Source organism: Ostrea edulis, chromosome 8 (genome assembly GCF_947568905.1).
Source record: "Ostrea edulis chromosome 8, xbOstEdul1.1, whole genome shotgun sequence".
Classification (NCBI taxonomy): Eukaryota; Metazoa; Mollusca; class Bivalvia; order Ostreida; family Ostreidae; genus Ostrea; species Ostrea edulis.
In genome coordinates, this window is record NC_079171.1 from 50,495,936 (window position 1) to 50,499,180 (window position 3,245).

A 3,245-nucleotide genomic window follows, 5' to 3' on the forward strand; every position below is an offset into this window, starting at 1 on the left:
ATGGAAGGAAACCCTAGGCGTAATAGCGAGTTCGATCTTGGATTTGATTTTGACTTGGACCTGCCACCGATTGACGAGTATTTGATCAATGAAATTGATGATATTACGCTATCGCAAGCATGTGAAGCGTTGGAATCGGAAAATGCTGTATTTGAGGGATTGCTGGATCTCTCATTACCCCCCAGACCCTTGCTTCTGGTGCCATGGAGATCGATAGGTCTAGTCCGGATCGGGACGAAAGCCGTTTTGGTCCACCAGTGAGTGATATTGAGAAAAAGAATTTGCTTAAAGACCAAGAACACGTGAACACAAAAAATAACGCTAAATGGGTAATGAATTTGTTCGAGAAATGGCGTGTCAGCAGAAGGGAAAATATTCCAGAGTTAAATCAAATGACGTCACAGCAAATGAGTTCTGGTTAGGACGATTCGTTATGGAGGCGCGGAAGAGGAATGGTACTGAATATCCACCAAGATTTATTTACCTGATACTGTGCGGGCTTTTACGATTTTTAAAGGATAACGGCGTTTACGACAAGACTTTCCTAGATGAGACTAATGGAGAGTTCGCTGAATTCCGGAAATTGGTTGACGCAAGGATGAAATCCTTAATAGACAAAGGATTGGGATGTGATGTTAAGCAGGCAGACCTTGTTCTACTACAAGATGAGGAAACACTGTGGCTAAAACATGTGTTTGGAAGAGAAACGGCTGAACAGCTGCAACATGCCGTATTCTTTTATACGTGCAAAATATTTGGACTTCGGGGACATGATGGACACCATGATTTACATTGCGAGCAATTCAAGATCAGCGAGGATAGCCATGGGAGAGACATCCAGTTCACATGGAGGGCCACGAAAACTTATAAGGGCGGCTTAGGACACCTCAATGTGCAGTCTAAAAACCTTAAACACCATTCTCCGCCTGGTAAGTACTGAAATTGAATGTAGCAATTTCTATTTTCATTCATACAATGAAACTTCTTATTATTCATATCTTTGGTCAAGATCACCATTGCCTGTCAGAATCTTGGATTATTAAAACAATAGCATTAGTTTTTGTTGCAATACCCCCACCACCATACACACACAAATGTTTGGACAGTTGAGTTGAACTTCATTGATTTCATTTATATTGTAGGAGATCGTTGCATTGTTGACTACTTCGAGCCGCATTTGGGGTCACTGGGGAATACCGGTGCATTTTACAGACGACTACTACCTCCCACGGATGAAGCTCAGATACGTTTCAGTTGGTTGGGGTAAACAAGCGCAGAACAAATGGAAGTGGAAGTTTCGAAAATTATGGATCCACCCCAGAGCAAATCAGTGTCTGTGAAATCATAATATGTTGAGCCCCCCGCTGAAGAAAGTGAAATGTGAACATGGAGAAGTTCGTATTTTGCAGGACCTTGCTAACTCAAACAAGACAGTTTTTGCCAATTGTAATTTTAATTTCAGTATTGGAAATTAAGGATTGTTTTGACATTTTGTTTTCGTTCAGACTCTGTTGTCATTTATGCCAAATAGCTGCATTAAAATTCATGCAAGTTTTTCTACTATTAAAAGTTGGCAGTAGTTCAGGTATACCTGTGCTGTATTAAAGATATATTTGGAACACTTACGTCTCCTCATTTACATGATACCCGTCCCTCACAAGTGTTCAGTATCACAGTTACAGAATAGGTTATTTCTGTACTAAATGCTACCAAATCGTGTCACAATGATGTATAAATAGTATTAAAGCAGACAACATTTCTGAGGTAGACTGTACATACTTTGTATTGCATGTTCTTCGTTTACATGTACTTGTATTTTTACGCGCAACTGAAGGGTTACTGTGATCGAGTGGTTAGAGCATCGCGCTCAACATCACACGGCCTCTCACCTCTGGTCGGAGCGGGTTGGAATCCCGCTCACGCCGGTAAGTGAGAAAGTTTCCGAGTTTACATGCGAGACGTCGGTGGTCTCTTCCCATGTACATTGTATCTGGGTTCTCTCTTCCACTAACAAAAACTGGGCGCCACCAGATAAATGAAAAATTGTTGAGTGTGGCGGAAAACAGCAAAACAATCAAAACATATTTACGCACAACTGCACCGAACACGTTGAAAGTATATTTGCAGCATATATGATGTTGAAGTGGCACGGTGTTCTATTTGTTTAGATTTACCATGTTAGAATACATCTCATTTGATTAATATTAGGCTTAAAATAAAAATTGATTTGTTTGATGTACTCCGACCGACCCGTGAAATTTGCCCCGACCCGATCATTTTTTCCGCACTTGGAAATTTTAGGTTTTTTTTTTTTATTTGCTCCCTGGAAAATAGACATTCTTCGAATTAGTATTAAACTTAATGCCATTTTTTTTTATTTGGACTAGTTGTTTTACAGAATTCTTGATATCAAAATGTCCTTAGGGCATCTTTCGGTTCTACTTTCACTTTGATAATGACCATTTGTTAATCCGGGAACTTTTCAAAAAAATTTCTATGTGAACGATCAAATATACCGCATCACAGCTCCAAATTACCACATTATCTACCAGCAAGATAGAACAAGGAGCTACGAACTCCCCCGTCGAGGCCTGATCGTATTTATGTACAAAAGTTTGAAAGCCATGCATGTTATTTAGATAAAAAAATCACGTGGGATAGCGCACCAAAATTATGGCGGACCACAAGTCGGCGCTTAAGTTGATGGTCTATATTTCTGAAAAGGCACGCATATTATTTTGATTTTGGATTATCTAAATGTTATGACGATTTAATAGGTGAACGGCACTTTTACTTTGCTCTTAAACTGAGACATACGAATGGAACACGATCGTCAAAACAATTTGAACGATGCGGGAAAGTCTGCATTAAAATTATATTGGGTAATATCAAAACTTATTGTAAATTGCTGTCATCATGCAGTTCACTTGGATATTCATGGATCACATTAAAGTGTTTAAGTGATTGCTATTATGAATGTCGGAATCGACTGATGGTAACAAAAAGGGGTGTTAATTTATTTATTAACAACTATAGAGGTCCTCATCCGTGACGAATGCAAAACGTCCTGAGTAAATTTCAGAAGACATTGGAAGATTTACGTGTATTATATACAATGTGTACAATATGAATGTCCTAAACTCTATTCTGTCTGGCAGCGTTATGTGTTTAATGAAAACATCAGAAAATTTGTAAATCTGATTTTCAAAAACCAAAAAAAAAAAAAAATGCCGACCTACCTACCT

The 3,245-nt window shown here is 38.8% G+C and overlaps 1 pseudogene; it reads left to right on the forward strand.

Moving 5' to 3' along the window:
- On the forward strand, positions 1 to 1,267 carry LOC125663309 (uncharacterized; annotated as a pseudogene).
- The last annotated feature ends 1,978 nt before the right edge of the window (positions 1,268 to 3,245 follow it).